This window comes from Ictidomys tridecemlineatus, chromosome 3 (genome assembly GCF_052094955.1).
Source record: "Ictidomys tridecemlineatus isolate mIctTri1 chromosome 3, mIctTri1.hap1, whole genome shotgun sequence".
Taxonomy (NCBI): Eukaryota; Metazoa; Chordata; class Mammalia; order Rodentia; family Sciuridae; genus Ictidomys; species Ictidomys tridecemlineatus.
In genome coordinates this window covers 146,347,222-146,370,954 of record NC_135479.1, presented here as the reverse complement: position 1 = coordinate 146,370,954, position 23,733 = coordinate 146,347,222, and the positions used below count along the sequence as shown (strand labels likewise).

The 23,733-nt window shown below is 37.6% G+C and overlaps 1 pseudogene; it reads right to left on the bottom strand.

Annotated features, from left to right (window-relative positions):
• Positions 1 to 3,425: 3,425 nt before the first annotated feature.
• On the bottom strand, positions 3,426 to 5,671 carry LOC144375876 (large ribosomal subunit protein eL29 pseudogene; annotated as a pseudogene).
• Positions 5,672 to 23,733: the final 18,062 nt, after the last annotated feature.

Sequence of the window (23,733 nt, the reverse complement as noted above, 5' to 3'; positions counted from 1 at the left end):
CTGAACCAACAGCTTCCTACATCTGACTACTGGTTCTTTTCTTTATAGCAAACAAAAATGAGCTTAACCCCTATCAGTGGCAGACTTTTAGCTATTTAGGAGTTCTTTCCTTTACTATGAATGCTCTTAATTTTCATCAAGCTAAAGATCCTCAGTTCCTGTAATGGTTACTCACAAGGCACACTTCTGTTCTTTCACCACTGGATCTTTCTCTTCTAAAGAAATATACTTTACCTGAAATACAGCAATTAAGATTAAAGTATCTTAATAAGTGAACCAAGTACTGGAACCAAGTACAACATTCCAGAAGTTGTCAGACCAGAAGAGCTAGCAACTGCCATTCTCTGAACAAAGCACTTCTGTTAAATCAGGTAAGGTAACATGAGATGTTTTTGGAAACTACAAGATAGGATAGGCTTACCGCAAAGTTTTGAAAGAGAGTCATTATTCACTTACATACATCTTCGGGTTCAACTATATGCCATTGGTTGAACCAGCTGTTGGAGATATGATGATATGAGGACCCACAAGGTGCCTTTCTTATCTTGACTGACTGTGAAGATCCTGGGGAGTTCAAAGGCCTTGAGAAAGTCATGGTACAATGAGGAAGAGCAATCAGGATAAGATGGCAAGAGTATGACAAGAGTAATGTGCAAAACGACCAAAGATTCAGTCAGAGAAAGCTAGGGATCTGATTGTGTGAGGTCTTGTGACCATGATAAGATATTTTTAGGTCATTCTAAGTGAGATAGGAAACTATTAAAGGTTAAAAACACAAGTGACACAATATGGTTCTTTGTTTAAGCCCAGTCTGGCCATTGAGTGGGGGAAATGTCTATAGACAGGAAGAAATGGGAATAGGAGTCCAGTTAGGAGACTTTTGGAATATTCCAGGGAAAAGATGGTCATGCTTTGCTAGGTATTGGTGGCACTTGCTTGTAATCCCAGTGACTCTGGAGGCTGAGGCAAGAGGATTACAAGTTTGAGGCCAGACTCAGAAATTTAACAAAACCCTATCTCAAAACAAAAACAAAAAGGGCTGGGGATGTAGCTTAGAGTAGAGTGCTGCTGGCTTCAATCCCCAGCACCACCACTGAAGTGGCACCCTCTTTCTCCACAGAAAATTCCTCTTCACCATGGCTGATTTTAGGACTGTCAGCAAAAGAGTCTCTGCAAAAGAGTCCAATGTAATAAACTTCCTATTTTCATGTTGCCCTGTTTTACTTAGCCATGGCTGGGAGGATACCAGCACTCCAGGTGCTGGACACCCTCTTACTAGTTTTTTACAAACATATCCAGTATAGTACTTTGTAGAAATGTGCAAACAAGGCCTCTGGCCTTGAGCTGGGGTTTCACAGAGATGTCTACCTTTTTAAGATAAGTTACAAGTGGGCTCCATGGTAACAGCTGGCAGGGGGAGGTAAGAAAGGGGAGAAGAAGCTCTCCCCTTCTCAGGTGTTGTCCTTGAAGGGTTAACTTGCCCAGAACAGTGAAAGAAAAAGCTGCTTTTATGTGAACTTCTGCAGACTGTGAACTTCTGAGTCCCTCCCCTTACATGCTGGGTATAAAATTCTGACACTCCCTGAACTCGGGGTTCAGGGGATTGATTGATTACAGCAAAAGCTGTGCCCTCTGAACCTGGCTGCAGCCAAATAAAACTGTTTCCTGCTATCTTTGGTGCCTTGCCTCCTCTGTCCCTACAACACCACCACTAACAACAAAAAAGCTCCTGAATTGGCTCTAGGAATAGAACTGGGGAGAAGTAGTTTGGGAACTAAACTTTAAGGTGGAACTGACAAGATCTGAACATGGTTGGACAAAGAAAGAAATCATCAGTGCTGACTCCTAGATTTGGATTTGAATAATGAGGGTGAATCATAGTATAATTTTATGAAACTAGAAAAATTAGAGAAAGAATGGATTTGGGGTGTAAAGTAACTAAGCATTTTGTTTTGGACATGTTGAGTTTCAGCTGCCAATGAATGGTATCTAACTGGAAATATTAAACTGGCAGTTTCACATCTGAGTTTGAAGCTCAAGTAGAAGACTGGGGCTAGAAATATAAACTTGAGAATCATCAACATATAAGTGCTATTTAAAGTCATGAAACAAGATCAGACTTCCTAGGAGGAAATGTACGTAGAGAAATGGTTCAGGAACTGAGTCCTGGAATCCTCCAACATTAGATGTCTGAGGAAAGAGGAGGATGCAGCAAAGACAAAGAGGTAGGTGACCTATGGGAGTAAGAGGAAACCCAGGAGAATGGGATTCAATATTAAAGACATATTCTTTATTACAATTAGGTAAACCCAGCATGAAACAATAATCTTTGGCCTGAAGGAAGCAATTGTTCCTATTAGCAAACCTGGGTTCTGGTAATTTCTATGCAAGTGTACCTGACTCCTTTTTCTTCCACAGTTTAGGCCAGTTTAATGGTGTCTCTTTTCTCCTTTCTTCTGCAAGGCATTATGCTGGGAATTATGGGACAAATAAATGGTCATAAATAAAGAATATCAAAGAAGATAAGAAATATACAAATACCATTTAAATTCATAGTAATATAATCTTTGTTTAGCTTCTTATTTTTCCATGTGCATTATATCAAATCTGTTTAATGAAGATAGAATGTGACCTGTACCAAAGAAATTTGCTAAATGCTGTGGAAGTACATAGAAAGGAGAGATAACTTCTGGCCATAGGAATTAAGAAAGGACTCATGGAACAAACAGTGTTTTAGGTTTGACCTCGAAAATGACTAGAGTCTGGATATAAAAGCAAGGGATAAGAAAGCATTCCAGATAGAGCTTCCTTCACAAAGATGAAAAGACAGACAAGAAAACATGAGTGGGATTGGGGAAATAATAAATAGGCTCATTTGTGTACAGAGTACTAATGGGAGATAAGGCTAGAAAAGAAGAAGAAGTTTAACAATATGTTGATGCCATAGATTCAAGTAAACAGATCTGATCTTGATCCATTCCTTAATTACTACTCTCCGAGATTTTTCATCCTAATCAGAATAAAATCCAATCTACTTAACCCAATCTAAGGCCCTACGTGATCTGGATTTGTCTAACCTGGTCTTTCTCATTCTCTGCTCCTTTGACAACTGAGCTACAACTACACTAGTCATCTTTGCTTCTCAAGCAGCCACACTTGTTCCTGGCCAGGACCTTTGCATTACCTGTGATGGTCTTTCCTCTGATTCTCTTGGTTGGCTATTTTTGCCACTAGTTTGTGGGTTACTTCTTCATCTCCTGATCTCTCAATTTGAAACAGCCATTTAAACATAAATATGCATTTCGGAGGAAAAAAGGACAATGGAGTCAGCTTAATCAGTAAATATTTGTCGAGCATTTGCTATGTTCCAGATGTGCAGTATACACAAAAGACAAAGACGGATGAAATGTTGTACTTTATTTTTTTTCCTGACTCTGGATTTATTTATACAAATAGTCCAGGAGGACACCAGTCTCCTGTAGACAGGGGCCTAGGGGTCACACCAGTCCTTCTGCCCTTGCATTTCCAGACAGAGGCTTTTACTATGGAGCTTTCACAAAGACCTGGGCACCCTTGAGGGTCTGGGCACCTTTGGGAGCAGGAGCAGAAGCCAGAGTTGATAATGGAGCTGGAGTTGCAGCCTGGGTCTTGGCTTGGGCTTGGGCTTTGGCCTTTGGTTGGTAGTGCCTACAACCCCTGGAGTGGGCAAGAAAGGCAAGGCAGCCAAGCTTGCTGCTGGCACCCCTGGCATCTTGGGCTTCACCTCCTTGGGCTTTACCAGTTCTTGATAGCCCCGGCACGTGCCCTCACGGCCTTGGTGTTGCTTGCCTACACTGTTTTCAGGCCCTTCTTGTGCTTCTTGGGAAAACATGTGTTTCTCAGGAACTTGGGTCTACCTCCTTAAGAAATTCATATCTTTGTGATCAGAATTTCCTGACGCCATTTCTGTGCCATTTTGGGGACTGGTTGTGTGTGGTGTGGTTCTTGGACTTGGCCATGTCTGTACAATAAGCCGCTGCTCCTGGAGTAGTTGAGACGGGAAGAGGAAGAGCTGAAACATTATTCTTACCATCAATGAGTTCAAAACTTTTTCTGTTTTCAAAATTGTTTTGAAGTGATTGTATTTTCCTAACTGTAGTATCTGGCTCTCAGTTCTTTTGAGACTTATCTCCTGCAATCACTTTTGGAGTCTTTCTCGTCCACAGACAAAAATCATTAACTCCCAATTCTCTGACCTCTTTTTTAATTCCAATGATCTACATTTTACCTTGGGTCATCACCAGACTATGCTTTTTCTCAAACTGAAGTATGTCTTGAAAGATTCTACCTTCCAAATCTTTAATTTTGAGCTAGGTGCAATGGTACATGCCTGTAATCCGAGAGGCTTGGGAGACTGAGGCAGGAGGATTGCAAGTTCAAAGCCAGCCTCGGCAACTTAGCGAGCCCATTCTTAAAATGAAAAAATAAAAAAGAGCTGGGGATGTGGCTCAGTGGTTAAGCACCCCTGGGTTTCATATCTGGCGTGCACACACACACACACACACACCAAAAAAAATCTCTATTTTTGAAATTTTTAATCTTGATCTGAACTTTCACAACTTTCCCTCCACTTCCCATTGAACTCTTTTATCTTCATTATACTCTTCTATTGATTCATCCCACTTCTCTCAAATTACAATCTAATCTGTTTGCCTTTGCCTTGAAACTACCCTGGGACTCATGCTCAATTATTTCAGTTGTGTGTTAGCATTGTAGAATTTTTGGCCTTCTTGAGTTTCTATCATTTCTGCTAGTCTTTACCAGTGCACAAGCCTAAATATTACTTCTGTTTCTGCTTCTGGGCTACTTGGAACTGCAGAAGAAAATCACAACATTATGATCATGTGGCTCAAAATTCAGCACCATCTACTCATTTTCCAAATTTGGAACATAAGCATTATTTGACTCTACCCTTTGCTGGCTGCACATATTCAATTTATCAACAAGTCTCTTAGATTCTATTTATCCCACTTTTCTCCCGTCAATCATTGTCACTAAAACAATTAAAAGTCAACATCATGTCTTATGACATTATGACAATAGCTTTTTATGCTTAATCTATGTTTTACACTTCTGGCAATATGATCTGTTTTAACATGCAAATTGTGTTGCTCTTCTGCTTTAAAACCTGTCAGTGCTCCCTATTTGGTTTAAGGATAAACTTCCAACTCCTTAATAAGGTCAACACACCATACCTGACCAGACCCCTAACAACCTATCTAGTTAGAACCATTGGCCCTTGTCAACTTGCACACCTACACATACCCATGATTACACACAGATCTGTTGAGATCTCAACCTGGAATGCATTGCTTCTACAGCTGGATTTGAGAAGATTTGGCACCTTTTCCAATATTAAGTTTTCCAAGTCTTGTATGTAAACTTTTATTCCTTTTATTCATGTTCTCCTGGAACTCCAAATGCATGTTAGAATTGTTCATGGCCTTCCTCGTGTTCATTTTGGTATTTTTTAAAATTCTTTTCCTTCTATATGTCAGCACTGTGGCAAGGTAGTCTTGAGGACTTGCTGTTGCTGGAAGGAATTGACCTAAGTACCTCTGTCTGGGAATATTCTATTAGAACAGTAATCAGAAGCAATCTAGTCAAGATCAGCATTGCAACTATGCTATAGGACCACAATATAGGCTGAAGCCATAGAGACCAGCAAAAAGTTTAGAGTGACCTGAGGAACAAGAGATCTATAAGAAGCATTGATAAACTCCATCAAAGCTTTGAATAGTTTTCAGCAACCTTTTCTATATTTTATAAAGAGCTAGGAGAGTGGAGTTTGAAGGCTTTGAACACAAAGAAATGATAAGGAGAGGGTGAAGTGGCATGGGCCTATAATTCTAGCAACTCCAGAGGCTGAGACAGAAGGATCAAAAGTTCAGGGCCATCTTGGGCAACTTAGTGAGACCCTGAATCAAAATAAAAATATACAAAGAGATGGAGGATGTAGCCCAATAGTAAAGCAGCCCTAAAAAATAAACAAACAAAAACTATAAGAAGAGGAGGAGGGAGAAGAAGGAGAAGAGAAAGAAAAAGCAAGAAGACAAAAAGAAATGAAAAAGCTAATTTACTTAGATTTGATCATTACACATTGTATACATGTATTGAACTATCATATTGTACCCGTAAATATGTTTAATTATCATGTATCTATTAGAAAGATTTTAAATTTTTATTTATTTGTTTTTGCTGTGTTGGAGATTGAACCCCAGGCTTGGTACAAGATAGGCAAGTGCTCTACCACTGTTATGTACCCAGCCCACAAAACGAAAAAAGAAAAAGAAAATTCTGCTAAGCTCTAAGGAGATTTGGAAGGAGGTATATATGTTCAGGAGACATTGACAAGGACCCAGTTACTTATTCAGCCCTGACTGGACCCAGGATGCAATGAAAGCAGGATGTGAAGCCTAAGGCAGACATAAATTGCCAGATTGTTGAAGAGATTTATAAATACACACACAGATCCGTTCAGCAAAATGGAGATGTACTTATCCAAGTCATTTAAGAAAAATCTTTGCAACTTGGGAGGCTGAGGCAGGAGGATCGTGGGTTCAAAGCCAGCCTCAGCAAAAGCAAGGCGCTAAGCAACTCAGTGAGACCCTGTCTCTAAATAAAATACAAAATAGGGCTGGGGATGTGGCTTAGTGGTTGAATGCCACTGAGTTCAATCCCAGGTATTCCAAACCCAAAAAAGAAAAAAAAATCTTTTACCCCATCATGGTCTGACCACTGAACTATGTAGACACAGAGAAAACCTCTAGGAAGATAGGCTTAAAAGTATAAACAACAATGAAATTTTTTTTTAAAATAAGCAGAGATTTTAGTGGCAACATACTGCATGAAGTAGTTGCCAAGGGAAGTCCCTGAGCAAACAACCCTTGTGTGGGTAGGTGATGAAATTTGAGTTGTTAAAACATATTACCAGGAATAACTAATTAGAAAAAAATTTTTGATTATCTAAAATGTAAAATGTTCAACAAAAAAATGAGACATGCAGAGAAACAGGAAAGCATAGCCCACAGTGTCAGAGGGGCTCAGATATTAAACTTCCTAGATAAAATCTTTAATCAGCTGTCAGAAGTGTGTGAAGAATTGGAAGAAAACTGTTTTTTAAAGAATTAAAGTGCCTAACCAAATAGACAATATCAATAAAGAAAAAAATTTACAGAAAAGAACCAGATAGAAACTCTGGAATTGAAAAGTATAGCATCAAATAAAAAAAATAGTGAGGGTCCTTTATACTGGAAAGAAATGACACTAGATGGTAACAACTTTAATCTGTATGAAGGAATAGCATCAATAAAGGCAATTCCAGAGGTAAATATAAGGGACAGCATAAATATACTTTCTAGTCTTCTCTAAGTGGTTTTAAAAGACAACTGCATAGTACAATAACCATGAAAATGTATTTGAGGGTTTTAACATTATAAAAATGTTATTAATATGACAATAATAATAAAAAGAGAAAACGTTCTATTGGAGCAAAGTTTCGAATACTATTGAAACTAAGTTAGTGTTAAGCAAAACTCAATTTCTTTAAATTAACATATATATCGTGCCCCCCAGAGCAACCATGAAGAAAATCACTCAAAAATGTGAAGCTAAACACCAACAAAGGAAGTAGACTAGTATAGTATAAAATATATATTAACAAAATATGGCAGCAAAGAACAACTAAAAACATGAAACATATAGCAAACATGTTGCAAAATGACAGCTGTAAATCCAAACATTAGTAATTAACATCAAATATAAGTATATTAAACCATTCAGTTGAAAGGCAAATATTTTTAAACTGGATTTAAAAAAGAGAGAGAGAGAGATTCAATGATATATAATCTACATTTTTTTCATAAGCAAAATGAGAGTGTCCTCATTTACTTAAAAAATTCTCTTGTGTACTAGAATTCCTTAATTCTATCAGAAACAATGGTTTTCCCCCTTCCACCATACAGGACATGCCAACATCACACCCCAAGATTCCAGACCTTAAAGAAATGGAGAAAATCCAATGATATATCAGAGATATGAAAATCTAATTTTAGATGAAAAAACAATAAAGTTTGGTAATCCAATGATTAAAAAAAATCTATGGAAAACTAGCACAATGTATTGCACCCCTCTTCATGCATAAATAAGCTTTAGCAGAGAACGCCCTTAATGCTGACTTAAAACAAGGACTGGAGTTCCTCATTTGGTATGTTCTCACTTCTCTTAAAAATTCAAAATTGACAAATTAAACCATCATGAGAAGTCAGCTGGAACAACCATTCTGACTTTTGGAATCCAAAGTAAAGGGCAATGACATATGAAACTCGATCCTTGATTTACGGCTTCTTAGCTCTAGGTGACCCCAACTACTGATCATTACTGTGCAGTTGCCCAGTTTTCCAAACTGTGGACCAATGTATAATAGGGCACTGCAACAGATTCCCAGGGACCAGGCACATTTTAATTTTTTTCAAGAGAGATATATACAAACATCTCTTGAACATTATGCATACTACTACTTAAGAGAGTATATAGTTTCAGCTGGGTGTGGTTGCACACGCCTGTAATCCCAGCGGCTCAAGAGGCTGAAGTAGGAGGATTGTGAGTTCAAAGCCAGCCTCAACAAAAGAGAGGTGCTAAACAACTCAGTGAGATCCTCTCTCTAAATAAAATGCAAAATAGGTCTGAGGATATGGCTCAGTGGCCGAGTGCCCCTGAGTTCAATCCTTGGTTACCCACCACTCCCCCGAAAAAAAAAAAAAAAAAAAGGAGAGAGTTCATAGTTTAAACATTAAGGCAGATTACATTTCTCTCAACGACCGGTCATTACAGAATTGGGTTTTTTGATAGTTGCTACTGGAAAGAACAAATACCACACTAAAATCATGTCAGATTGGAAGTGAGCATGACATTATCCAACCCGCATCCAGGGTTGGAAAGGTTGTGTAGGCTCCACAAGTACACTCGTGCATTAGTAGGCATTGCGGCTATTTAAGAATGAAATGAAAGTATTGTTTTGCCTTTCAATTTATGTGTAATAGTTTTCTACATGACTACTAAATTGTTAGCATGTAAATACTTATTCAGTTGTTTGGTTTTAAAAAATAGAACAGTTCAGTATTTCTTTTGGCCTAGAGCATAAAAGAGTTACTGAGACACCAAGAGATACGAGAAGTTTGGGAAACCCTGGTTTAATTTCATGAGTGGTGAAAAGTTTGGAAAGAAAATAAGTATTATGCCAATGTTGTAGGCTGGATATTTATCTTTAAAAAAATAAAGTACAGTGGAAGAGGAAGGAGAGAGAGGAGGAAGAGGAGGGGGAAGAAGAAGAAGGAAGTGGTAAAAGTAATAATTATAGCCAGGAAGCCAGCACTTACTAAGTCCAGACTTGTGCTAAGCAGTTCACCTATAATAATAATAATAGGGCCTGTATCATCATGTGCGCTCTGGTATACCTTAGATTTCCTCTATTCTGGTTGGTAATCAACTAATCCAGTGCCTCAAATATTCTCTCACTACGCCGGCATCCTTCTGTCCTCTCTTGCTAGGTACCTCCTGGACTTCTTCACAAAATTACAAGTTAATTGGCCAAGGGGCACCTCTAGAATCTTGCTCTGTAGCCTGATTAAGCTCCATCACTGCTTGGACTTCCTAATGCTAAACAGTTAACATCCCACTCTTGTCTAATTCTTATAGCAACTTCTCTGGAAAAGTAGATTCCAATGATCTAAAATGCATTGACCTTGCAGCTGGTTCACAGTTCTCTTGATGTGTGAGGGACAATCTCCTCCTTAAATCCGTAGAGATCTTTCCCCTGATGTTTGATTAGCTGGCATCATTTTCTCAATTTCTGAGGGCACTACAATATTCTATTTGAATTTTAAAAATCAACAAAGTTGTATGTTCTGTAAGACACAAATTACTGTGTGTGGGTGTGTGCATGTGTAATGTAATGTAACACCTAGAATAACCACACAAAAAATTCATACAAGAGGTACATTCAAAAGCACTACAGATTGCCAAAAACAGAATTCTAAAAAGTGTTCAAATAACCCACAGTAAGACAGAAAAAGAAAATCAGAGAGAGTACACAGAAAAGAAAAGATAAAATAGCAGATACAAGCTCTAACATTTCAGAATAACATCAAAAGTCAATGGACTAAATACATCATATTAACAAGTTAAAGAGGAAAAAATCACACGATCACATCAATTGATACAGAAACATATTTGACAAAATTCAACACCATTCTTGATTTACAATATCACTTACACTCTATCAAAGAAAAACAAATATTTAGGTGCAAATTTAATAAACAGGTTCAGAACTTGCATCTGAAAACCACAAAACACCAATGGAAAAAAAATCAAAGAAGATTTAAATAACTATAGATACACACATAGATTGGAAGACCTAGCATAGGAAATATATCATTTGTCCACCAAATTGACATATGGGTTTAACATAAATTTTTGTCAAAACGTCAGTAGATTTGTAAGCAGACAAGAATATTCCAAAATTATACATGCAGACAAAGGAAATATAATAGATAAAGTAATTTTGAAAAGGATGACGTGGGAGAAATTAGTTCATCTGATTTAAGACTTACTATGTCATCACGATAATCAGTACTGTGTAGTTTTGACAGAGGGATGGACACAGTGAAATAGAAAAGATGACCCAGGAGCAGATCCGTATAAATATGCCAAACTGATTTTTTTCTTAACAGATTTTATTATTTTTAGAGTATTTTAAGTTTTATACAAAAAAGCACAAAAAGCAGAGATCACATGAACACCTTGTCCTTTCTTTGAACCCACGGATTCTTCTATTATTTTTTATTGATTTTTAAAAAACAAATGACAGCAGAATGCATTACATTTCTTATTACACATATAGAGCACAATTTTCCATATATCTGGTTGTTTGTAAAGTATGTTCACACCAATTCACATTTTCATACTTGTATTTTAGATAATAATGTCCATCACATTCCACCATCCTTGCTAACCACCTGCTCTGCCTCTTCTCCTCCATCTGTCCTATCTAGAGTTCATCTTTTCCTCCCATCCTCCCCCTCCCTACCCGACTCTGAGTATGTCATCTTATATCAGAGAAGACATTTGGCATTTATTTTGGGGGGATTAGCTAATTTCACTTAGCATTATCTTCTCCAATGCCATCCACTTACCTGCAAATGTCATGATTTTATTCTCTTTTATTGCTGAGTAATATTCCATGGTATATATATATGCCATATTTTTTTCATCCATTCACCTATTGAAGGGCATCTAGGTTGGTTCCACAGTTTATCTATTGTGAATTGTGCTGCTATAAACATTGATGTGGCTGTGTCCCTGTGCTATGCTGTTTTTAAGTCCTTTGGGTATAGACCTAGGAGAGGGATAGCTGGGTCAAATAGTGGTTCCATTCCCAGTTTTCCAAGAAATCTCCATATTGCTTTCCATATTGGCTGCACCAATTTACAGTCCCACCAGCAACGTATGAGTGTACCTTTTTCCCCACATCCTTGCCAGCACTTGTTGTTGTTTGTATGCATAATAGCTGCCTTGCTGACTGGAGTGAGGTGATATCTTCGAGTGGTTTTGATTTGCATTTTTCTAATTGCTAGAGATGATGAACATTTTTTTCATATATTTGTTGATTGATTGTATATCATCTTCTGAGAAGGGTCTGTTCAACTCTTTGGCTCATTTATTGACTCTGTTATTTGTTTATTTGGTGGTTAGCTTTTTGAGTTTTTATATACCCTAGAGATTAGTGCTATATCTGATTTGTTAGGGGTAAGAATTTGCTCCCAAGATGCAGGCTCTCTGTTCACCTCACAGATTGTTTCTTTTGCTGAGAAGAAACTTTAGTTTGAGATTCTTCTATAATTAATATCTTGCATTAGTGTACTACATGTGATACAATTAATTAACAAATATTGATACTTTATAACTAAAATCCATAGTTTACATCAAGGTTCACTCTTTGGGTTGTGCAGTTATATGGGTTTTGACAAATGTGTAATGTCACATATCCACCATTACAGAATTATACAGAGAATTGCCCTGAACCGGATGTGGTGGTGCATGCTTGTAATCCCAGCAGCTAGGGTGGCTGAGGCAGGAGGATCACAAGTTCAAAGCCAGCCTTAGCAACAGCGAGACACTAAGCAACTCAGTGAGACCCTGTCTCTAAATAAAATACAAAATAGGGCTGGGAATGTGGCTCAGTGGTCAAGCACCCCTGATTTCAACCCCCAGCACTACCCCCACCAAAATCATCATCATCATCATCATCATCATCATCATCATCATCATCATCATCATCCTGAAAATGCCCTGTGCTTCTAAATTGTGGCAACCACTGATATTTGATATTCTTTCACTTTCCTAGAATGTCACATAGTTGGTAGCATTTCCAGACTGGCATCTTTCACTTAGCAATATGAATTAATGGTTCCTCCAGGACTTTTCATAGCTTGATATTCCATTTCTTTTATCACTGAAAAATATTCCATCATATAGATGTACCAGTTTGGTTAGCCATTCACCTATTGAAGAATATCTTATTTGTTTCCAAATTTGGGCAATTATTAACAAAACTGTTGTAAACATCCTTATGCAGGTTTTTGTTAGATGCAAGTATTCAACTCATTTTGGTAAATACTACCTAGGAACAAAATTTCTGTATCATGTAGTAAAACTATTTCTAATTTTATGAGAAACTGTCAGAGTGTTTTTCAAAAAACCTGCAATTTTGCAGTAAATGAGAGTTCCAGTTGCTCCACATTCTCATCAGCATTTGGAGTTCTCAGTTATTTGGATTTTTAGCCATTTTCATAGGTGTGTAGTAGTATATTATTGTCCTAATTTGCAATTCCCTGGTGACATATGATATTAAGCATGTTTTCAGAGACATGTCTATCTTATATCTTATTTTTCAACTGTATATCTTTGGTGGATTTGCTATCTACACAAATCTTCTGCCCATTTTTAAATTGGGTTATCTGTTTTCTTCTTATTGAGTTTGAAAAGTTCTTTGTATATTTTGGATACATGTCATTTCTCAGATGTGTGTTTTGTAAATATTTTTCTTCCAGTCTTTGGCTTGTCTTCTCTTTCTCTTAACAGTAACTTTCAAATTAAACCAAGTTTGGTCCAAGGATGAATTTTCACTTTGAGTACTTACATAAAGAACCACAACCTAATATAGAATGTAAACTAGCTGAAAGCCTAATTTAGGAATATACTCTTGCAACCAATAGCTGAATCTCAGCTGATGACAGCAGCCAAACTTCAGTCAATCACAAGCAACCAGCTGATCCAACCATGTGCGAACAGGCAAATTCCAAGCTGCAACCAATCAAAAGCTGTTTCTGTACCTCACCTCCTTTTTTTCTGGCCATAAATGCTGCCTGCCTACCTTGTGGGGCAGAGTTTTCTGACCTTCTTTGGGTTCCGAGGGCTGACTGATTCATGAATCTCTTTGCTCAGATAATCTCAAATTCAACTTGTCTAAAAGTTTTCTTTTAATTAAAAAAAAACAAGTTTAATAACATGAGTATCTTATGTATGCCTGGAAGTTACCCAGAAAATGAATAAAAATCAATCAGGTGGTTTATATAGCATCACTTCAAAAAGAACACAAATTTTTGGAGGAAAAGGGGTGGTCCATAGTAGGAAGGCAAATAAGTAGCAGATAAAGGCTAGTTAGTAAAGCTTGTTATATAGATAACTGTGGTACTGAGGCCAAGAAGGGCTAATGTTGACTTTGGTGATCAACTGCTGTCCTTGGTAGAGAGGGGAGAAGGGACACCTTGGTAAATGTATTTCCTGCTTTGAGGCAAATGGGGGAGAGCCGAAAGCTCTTCTTATATCTTATAAAGCTCTTCTTGTATCTCTTTTTATATCTTATATATATTCCTTCTCAATTTCTTTCAACATGAAATAATCCCCATACCCAAGGTGGCATATGTTGGGTTTGTATATTCTGGTCTCTTATAGTCTCCCTTTTGAAATTTTATTGTTAGAAAATTTCATTCATTAACAGGGCTGAGGCTGTAGCTCAGTGGCAGAGGGCTTGCCTAGCATGCGTGAGGCACTGGGTTCGATCCTCAGCACCACATAAAAATAAACAAATAAAATAAAGGCATTCTATCCATCTACAACTATAAAAGATATATTTTTTTAAAAAAACGAAAGTTTCATACATTAACAGTTGAGATAGTAGATTGCCCTGTATCTTACTGAACCTGAGGATAGGTCACTTGAGTTAAACACTTAAGCAGTGTCATTTCAGGAGACAGTGCTGTAGGTGGGCTCCCATCAGAGTGATAACTTTATATGGTTTTAGTAAACAGGTATTTAATAAGAGACATGTCTGTGGAAACACATACCACCACAACAAGAAAGATAAATTATGAACTGTTTTCTGCAATCAAGAATGTGAAGGCAGAGCCTACAGAATGGGAGAAAATCTTTGCCACCTGCACCTCAGAGCACTAATCTCCAGGATATATAAAGAACACTTAAACACCAAAAAAAAAAAAAAACCCAAAACAACAAAAACAACAACAACAACAAAAAAAAACACAACAAATAACCCAATCAATAAATAGACAAAAGAAATAAACAGGCACTTCACAACAAATATATGAAAAAATGTTCAGTTTCTCTAGTGACTAGAGAAATGCCAGTAAACTCCATTAATATTTCATCTCCAGTCAGAATGGCAATTATCAGAATGGTAATTATCAAGAATACAAGTAACAATAAATATATATCCCACACTGCTGGTGGGACTGCAAATTTGTGCAACCACTCTGGAAAACAGTATGGATATCCCTCAGAAAACTTGAAATGGAACCACCATTTGACCCAGTTATCCCACTCCTCAGTATATACTCAAAGGACTTAAAATCAGCATACTACAGTGACACAGCCACATCAATGTCTATAGCAGCTCTACTCACAATAGCTAAGCTATGGAACCAACCTAGGTGCCCTTCAACAGATGAATGGATAAAGAAACTGTGGTATGTAAACACAATGGAATATTATTCAGCCATAAAAAAGAATGAAATTATGGCACTTGTTGGTAAATGGATGATGGAACTGGAGACTATCATGCTAAGTGAAATAGGCCAATCCCCCCAAAACACGAAGGTCAAATGTTCTCTCTGATATGCAGATGCTAACACACAATAAAGGGTGGGAGGAATGAGGACTAGAAGTTTATTGGATTAGACAAAGGGGAATAAAGGGAAGGGAGGAGGGATGGGAATAGGAAAGACAGTAGAATGAATAGGACATAACTTCCCTATGTTTATAAATGAATACTCAACCAGTGAAACTCCACATTATGCACAACCACAAGGATGGGATCATAATAAGTTATATTCCATGTATCCATAAAATGCCACAATTCACTCTACATACTCATGTATATCTAAAAACAACAACAACAAAAAGCCCCTTTCTGAGTTCAGAGGGCAGCCAGTTGAGATTTCTAGATCTGATCTTGGAGCATCTTTATCTGGTGCAACTAGAATGGCAGTTTCAATCCAATGAAATTTCCTGGTCTGTAGTTTGAGTATCTCTGGTGATATGGAAGGGTGTTCCCCTGAGTGGCTTCCACATCAACAGCCGTGGAAGTTTTGCACCTATGAGCTTCCGTGATGATTTCCCTGAAGTTTGTATCAAGTCTTCCAGCCTCAGTTTTCAGGACTTCAAGAAATGGCTAGTTTCAGTTTTTAATGGTTTCAAGTCAGAAGAGTGGGAGAAAATTGAAATGTTAGTTTGGAGAGTTGTAGCCAGATATTGATGGAAACTAGATGAATTCAAGATCCAGTTCAGTTTAACAAAAACCAAAAGAAAGAAAAAGGACAGATAAGGAGTGCACTGTAGTTTTTTACTGTCCTGAAACATTATTTTCTCCCTATGATCACTCCTATTTCTACCAAAGATAATCACAGTAAGATTAATTTGTTTGCAAAGTAAGTCTAGTCTCATTAGATATTCATTAGATATGACCTAATTATTTACATACGTAGAGTAAGCACAGCAATCGACCATTTAGTGTTGTTTTAAGTCTGCTTCACTGGATTTTCTTTTTCTTTCTTTCTTTCTTTTTTTTTTTTTTGATACTAGGAATTGAACTCAGGGGCACTTGACCACTGAGCCACATCCCCAGCTCTATTTTGTATTTTATTTAGAGACAGGGTCTGACTGAGCTTAGGGCCTCACTTTTCCTGAGGCTGGCTTTAAACTGGTGATCCTCCTGCCTCAGCCTCCAGAGCCACTGGGATTACAGGCGTGGGCCACTGTGCCTGGCTTCCCTGGTTCTTTTAATAAGGAATATTAAATTAGACATTTTAAATCTCTCTAAGAGAAGAAGTTTTTAATTTTTAAGGAAGTTTAACTTATCAGTTATTTCTTTCATGGATAATGCTTCTTGTGTTATATCTAAAAAGTTATTACAAACTCAAGGTCACCTAGATTCTATCCTGTTTTCCTCTAGAAGTCTCATAGATTTGCATTTTACCTTTAGATCCATGATTGATCTGGGGTTAATTTTTGCCAAGAACGTAAAGCCTATGTCTATTTTCATTTCTTTCATGTGATTTCCAGTTGTTGCCGTAACACATACTGAGAAGACACTCTTTACTCCATTATACCACCTTTGCTTTTTTGTTAGAGATCAGTTAACTGTATTTGAATGGTTTTATTTCTGGGCTCTTATCTATCGAGCCTATTTGTGTATTCTTGCTGCTACCACAGTTGATTACCATAGCTTATGGTGACTCTTGAAATTAAGTAGCATCTGTTTCCCAACTTTGTTCTTCTTCAGTATTGTGAATACTAATTTTTGAAAGTGGTGCAAAAATAATTCTGTGGAAGAAGAACTTCCTTTTTCACAAAAAGTGCTGAAGCATTTTTTGCTACAGATAAAAACTAAACAACAAAAACATCCCTACCAAAACAAAAATCCAACCAGACAGACAACAACACCAAGAATTTTTATTTAAAGGTCATGCCTCATATAAAAATCAACTCAAAATGCATAGACTTGAATGGAAAACATAAAACATTTATGAAAGAACATAGGAGAAAATCTTTGAGATTTAGATTTAGGCAGAGTTCATAGAATTAGTACTGAAACATGATCCATAAAAGGGAAAGTTAGTTAATCTAAATAACCATCAAAATTTCTTTGTGAAAAGGATAAAAAGACAAATTATGAACTGTTAAAAAATTTTGTAAGTAAACAAATAAATGCATAAAAAATCATTCCATTAGGAAACAGGCAAATAATATGAAGAGTCACTTTAAAAGGTAGTACATATGGATAACAAGTAAGCACATGAAAAGATGTTTGACATCATTTAGCTTCAGGGGAAATGGAAAATAAAACTGCAATAAAATATCAACTACATATAAATTAGAGTAGCTAAAATAATAAATAGTTGCAACACTAAATTCTGGTGAGGATGCAGGGAAACTGCATCACCCACTTTTATGGTTTGGATTTGTGATGTCCCTCCAAAGCTCATGTGTGAGACAATGCAAGAACATTCGTAGGTAAAATGGCTGGGTTATGAGAGCCTTAACCTAATCAGCCTTAACCCTGATAGGGATTAATTAAGCAGTAATTCAAAGTGAGTAGGGTGTGTCTGGAGGAGGTGAGGCACTGGAGGTGTGCCTTTGGTATATATTTTGTATCCAGCAAGGGGAGTCTCTCTCTGCTTTCCCATCATCATATGAGCCACTTCCCTCCACCACACTCTTCTGCCATGATGTTCTGCCCACCTCTAGTCCTGAGGAATGGAGCCAGCTCTTAGGGTTTGAGACTTCTGAAACTGTGAGCCCCCAAATAAACTTTTCCTCCTTGTCAGGTCTTTTAGTCATAGCTATAAAAAAAAAAACCGACTAAAACACTCATGTATTGCTGGTGGAAATGTAAAATGCCACACCTTAGAACAGTTTAACAGTTTTTATAGAACTAAATGTCAAACCATATGACCCTGGGCATTCATTAGAACAAGAAAAACTCCGTATATGAAAATTTTATAGTGTTTGTATATCCAAACAATGTGAAAGACTCAGATGTTCTTCAGGAAGTAAGTAGTTAAGCAAACTATGTTTCATCCTTATTAGACAGTAAAATATAATTAGCTATTGATACACACACCAACCTGAGTGCATCTCAAGAGAATTATTCTGTGTGATAAACACCAATTCCCAAAGGATACATAACTTTGGACTCCATTAATACAACAAAAATTTTCAAACAACAAAAATAGAAATGGAGACCAAATTAGTGGTTGTTAGGGGTTACAGAATGGGTGGGCAGAAGGAAGTGGACATTATAAAAAGGTGATATGAGGAACCCTGTGGTGGTGGACATGGTTTGCCTCTTGACTGTGCCAATGTCAAGATCCTACTTGTAATACTGTTTATGTCACAGATTTTCAAGATGTTGAAATTGGGGTAAAGGGTACCAAGGATTTCTCTGTATTCTCTCTTACAACTACACATGAATGTATTATGTCTCAAAATTAAAAGTTAAATTAAAAAGAAACAAATGGTAAAAAATGTACCTTACTACTATCAGCCTCATTGCCAAGTCTTTTGCTTTTTTAAAAATTGTTTTATCAAATATATTTGTATACAAAACAATGTATTATTTCATTTTGAATATTATCGTAACTTATCGAAATGGGATCAAACCAAATGTGACTCTATGTAGTTCATTTTTTTCCTTCTTAAAACTCAAGTATACAAACAACTCAACTTAAAAATAAGCAAAATAAATAAACAGACACCAGAGAATATGGATGAAGCACATGTAGAGATTTGTTATTAGAGAAATGCAAATTAAACTCATGGTTAGATACCACTACACTTCTATTACAATGTGAAGAAAAAACAAAACAAGAAGACAAAAATTAACACAAAGCAACCCCAGATGCTGGGGAGGATAAAAGAACACCCAGAGATCTCATTTGTTCCCTTATAGAAATGCAAAATGGTAAAGCCACTTTTGAAGACTGTTTGATAGTTTATAAGTAAGTTGATTAAATATGATACTGGAGATGGACCGTCTGACCCAGTGACAGTAGCGATGAAACTGATAGTAAGTGTGACTATACAGGCGAGGCTTTCATGGGGACTTCTGCTCTGAAGGGCATTGCAGCTCTGACAGGGCGTGTCAGGCTGTCACAGAGGACAAAAGTGTACAGCTTTTATGGTGTCTGTAGGGTAGGCAGGGACCCTGACTCAATGTCATTACAGGTCGAGGTGGGGTTTTAGTTGTGCCAGACCACTTCTTTATAGTGCTTCTTTGTGTGAATGTTTTATCATAGTCTGCACCACAGGGTGTTGTTCTTTACTGTGCTAATAAAGTCAGGGCAACTGCAAGTTACATCTATGACTATTGTATGCATGTATTTGCCTTTCACCACCTGGAATGTGACCCTTATCATCTAGGAGAATCTCTAATATTATAATATTACTTTACAAGGCGTGCTATTATCCTGTCTCATTGGGTTTGATTTTAATGACCTCATCTTGTATGGTTCTAGCTTCTTGATATTTCTGTCGTCCACATAGTCTCAGAAAGCTGAGCTTCTCAACTTGGACTTCTCAACTTCCTGTCTCCTGGTGTGTTATCTTACTTTCATGACCTTGAAGATGGGTCTTTTTTTTTTTTTTAAACCCAGAGGCACTTTACTACTGAGCTACACCATTAGCCCTTTCTTATTTTGTTTTTTTAAATTTTGAGACAGGGTCTCACTGAGTTGTTTAGGGCCTTGATAAATTGCTGAGGCTGGCCTTGAACTTGTGCTCCTCCTGTCTCAGCCTCCCAAGCCACTGGGATTACAGGTGTGCACCACTGCACCTGGCTCTATTGACTTTTTTTAACTCCTAATTTTCTGGTATGTCCCTTAACCCCATAAGACTGATAGCTAGAGAGGCTGTCTCACATACCTGAAACACAACTTTACCACATGACCTCAAAATCTCACTTCTAGGTATTCATCCAAGTGAACTGAAAACTTATGTGCACACCAAAAGCTGTTCACAAATGTTTATAGCAGATTTCATCTATCTTGCCAAAACCTGCAAGGAACCAAGATGTTCTTCAACAGTTAAATTGATAAACCATGGAACATTCATATAGTTGAATAAATAAAAAGAAGAAGCTACTGATTTTTAAAACAACATAGAGGAATCATAAATGCATTTTACTCAGAGAAACACACCACACCTGCAAGGCTGCATATTGTGTGGTGCCCTTCATATGACCTTCTGGAAAAGGCAAAACTATAGGATGTAAAACAGGCCAGTGGTTGCCAGGATTTGGAGAGGAGGGAGCTGTGGACCACAGTGGAGAAGCAAAGTGTTTCAGAGGATGGAAGTGTTGTGTGTAATAGTGGAGTCATTGAATATTTTGATTGTTCCCAACTGAGAATGATTTTGCCATGTCTGGAGACAGTTTTGGTGATCACAAATAAGAGTGCTACTAGCATAGGATACTTCTATTCATCCTGCAAGGGACAAAACAATCCCTTTCCCTGCAACAAAGAACTATCTGATCCAATATGACACTAGTACAACAGTTGAGAAACCATGTTCTCATAGAACTGTATATCATAAAGAGAGAAAAATGACCTGAAAGCTTTAAAAAATCAACCAAAACATCAAAAAGTACATGAACTTAGATATGAATATAGATAAAATATAGACCAATTTGAGGGAAAAGTCAACTTCCTTATGATAATAAGTATCTCCCCCTATAAACATGGTATATTTCTGTATGTATTTAGATCTTTTTATTATCTTGCAATAAAGTTTTATAATATTTCCCATAGAACTATTTTATTTTATTTTATTTTTGGTACCAGAAATTGAACTTGGGAGCACTCAACCACTGATCCATATCCTCAGCCCTTTTTTGTATTTTATTTAGAGACAGGGACTCTCTAAGTTGTTTAGTACCTTGCTTTTGCTGAGGCTGGCTTTAAACTCATGATCCTCCTGCCTCAACCTCCTGAGCCTCTGGGATTACAGATGAGCACCACCATGCCAGGCTGAACTATTTTAAACGATAGGTCTGCATTAGCGTTTATTTTGAAATGGGTTTAAGAGCTACACTTTTAGAGACATTAATCGACACAAATATGACAGATCCCAGAGTACATCTTCAAAAAGTAAATAGAGAATTCAGCATCTGGTCAAGATGTAGGAAGAGGGACTGAATTTACCATCCTATGTGAAAAAAAGAAATCAACAAACAAAAACAGACAAAAGGCATGGCACTGATTTTAAAGGCACCGAAAAAACAGATCTCAAAGGAAAATTGTCCCTGAGATGAGAGAGAAATGAAATGAGCCATACAAAGGTCTGAGTTTGAGATATTAGTCATGAAGAAAGAGGGAAAACTTAATTATCCTAGTGGACTCCCTGAGATAAGGAGTCCAGGAAAACCAACGTGACAAGAATTCATAGGAGTAAGTACCAAAGTGAAAGGAGCTGCATGAAAGTGTGTGTTGGTGGGGGGGCAGCATCAGAGACCAGTGCCCCCCAACATTCAGTGCAGGCATGTGAGGAAACCACCCAGAACTTCAGAAAGAATTATTTGAAAGGATATGAGAGAAGAGTATCTGCCACACAGGACAGAGAATAATGTGTTGTTCCGCAAACTAGACTGGAAAATTAGCAATTTGTGGGATACTGGGTAAAGTACTGAGAATGTTTGTAGTGGGAATTAATTATCCCTAGAATGAACACTGCCCTGGATCTGCCTGACAAATCCCACGGGTAAGATGCAAAGGATCACACTGTTTCAATTAACTTCACTGCACCCCAGAACAGAGCCAAAGAAGGTCAATAGGAATACAAATGGAAGACTTTTATTGATTGATTGATTGATTGATTGATTGGCTGGTTCCCACTTGCAAGTTCTCTGGCACCTATCTGGGATATGTAGGAGGTAAAAAGAAAACCAAATTTACTACCACCTAGTTCCTCAAATCTCAAAGTCTCTGCGGGTCCACTTTTTTTTGTCCATCTTCAGGTCTTCCTGTGCCCTATATTATTTTAGCTACTAGGAAAGCTAGAAAGGAATGGAAACTTCAACCATGGCCAGAACCAGAACTTTTAAGATATTTTAAAAGGTACATTGTAAATAAAACCTATTTTTTTAAAAACTGTTTTTCTCGGTCATTCCCCTACTATCATAGACTTTTTTAAATTAAAAAAAAAATTGCTTTGTGTGATGTAATGATAGATATAATTTTTTGCCCGTGGTTCTTGGCTTATAACTCCCTCCCCTAAGGCAGTCATTAAAACTAGAAGTTTTCTTCCCTAAGGTGGGTCAGAAAAAGGCAATCTGAAAGTAGATGACAAGACTACCATTCAGAAAGTTCTGTCCCATACCTTGCGGGAAGAAATGCCGCGTAGAGAGAAAAGGAGGAATCTGAACAGAGAGACCTCCTGGGTTTCCTCCCTCAGTCTACTAGCCTTCGATATGCAATGAGGTTTCCATAAAATGAGAAGGCCAGGGTTCCTCCATATTGACAGCGTTAGAGCGGACTTGGATTATAGGACACCAGCTGGGGTTTGCTACAGCAGAATTCATTGCTTGCTTGCTGGTGAGGACCTCTATACTTTTGGGGACCCAGAAGTCTTCTGTGTTGATAATATTGTGTAGAAGAAGAACAGTTTTTCCAACATAGTTTTGAAAAACTCAAACACACATGATTTTTATTTTGTCTTGTTGATCTCCCCACCACCCCACCGCCCCAACAGACTTAAGTGGCAACCTCTTCAAGGGTGAGATTAATGTTTGGTACAGCAGCAAGGGAGAGTTTATGCGATCTTTTGTGGTTCCTAAGAAATTAGGAGGCCTGTACAGTGGGGCTTGGCTTGTTGAAATGTGCAGCCTGAGACATGGCATGAGGCCTGCTTCCTAGGCTGGCCATAACCAACAAACCCAGCCAGCCCAATCTACTTCTAACAGACCTGATTTCTGCATTGTTCTGAGACCTTCTGGATGAGAGAGTTAACCAGACAGGCTATCAATTAGGAAAATATAGAACCATTAACTGGAATGATTACTCCAAAAGGATCCAGATGGCTCCAATATCTAGTAACTATAAGCCCCAATGGGCTTCTGTTACCATCAGAAGCAGCTCCATTTAACCCTTGCCTAATGGTGACCTTGCTTTGCTTGAAGACCTTCTAGTGGTTCCACTTGGGTGATTAATTGTCCAGTGAGTGCCAATTCTCCTCCTGCCCTCCTCTACTCTCCCTCATTGCCTCCAAATCTATAACTAGAAGCAGATCCTACAATACCCATGGGCAAAGTCAAACTTGGGAGCAAGAGGCCTGCCTGGTGCAGGAGTTTTAGAATTGCACCAATTTCTATCGTCCAAGTATAGAATTATAAGAGTACCACACCAGGGATGGATGCAAATAAATTTAAGCTTATATTATTATACAGGTGTATTTAGCAGAGATTCTGCATCCAATATGCTAATACATGCAGTTGTTTCCTTTTGTTGTTGTTGATAGGTGGAAAATTGGATTCAACTATGGCCAGTGCTGAGTTGAAATTCTAGAAATCCCTTGTAGATAAAGTAGTAGAAAGATTTAGGCAGCTGAGAATGTAAGAATGGATTT